The following is a 547-nucleotide window of genomic DNA, read 5'->3' as shown; positions in this document are numbered from 1 at the left end:
TGCATGGATTTATATGTTTAAAATTAACAACACCATCAACTGTCCTAAAATATATATCACTATAAAAATATTAAAAAATAAATACCACTACCAGCACAAGATAGCAATTATGATGGACTTGTAACAAAATGTTCTTTGTAAAATGTATTAGAATTCCAATAATTTATATTAACATATGTACACAATGAATGTTGTAAAATGGTTAAGTATTATATGGAGAACACTAAATTACAATGCTAAGTATACTCTACTCCCTAAGTTTAGTTTGTGAATGCCAAACCTCTATTAATTCTTTTAGTACCTTGCTAGTATAGCCCTCAAGTGAGCATGAAAGTGAATACCAATGCAAAGTGTATGAAACTAAAGGGTGTATTTTTAAAAATCAGTTTGAGCCATAAGAGTCCATGTGGGTGGTGAACAGTACATTAGGAAACACTCCACTAAAAGTTTAAATATAGTATTAGAAATAGCTATAAGTTTATCAAACTTTAGAGAGGTTAGAAAAAAAAGATTGTTCTACATTAAAACATAAAATTGACCTATAGCC

This window comes from Tursiops truncatus, chromosome 1 (assembly GCF_011762595.2).
Source record: "Tursiops truncatus isolate mTurTru1 chromosome 1, mTurTru1.mat.Y, whole genome shotgun sequence".
NCBI lineage: Eukaryota > Metazoa > Chordata > Mammalia > Artiodactyla > Delphinidae > Tursiops > Tursiops truncatus.
This window is presented reverse-complemented; position numbering follows the sequence as displayed.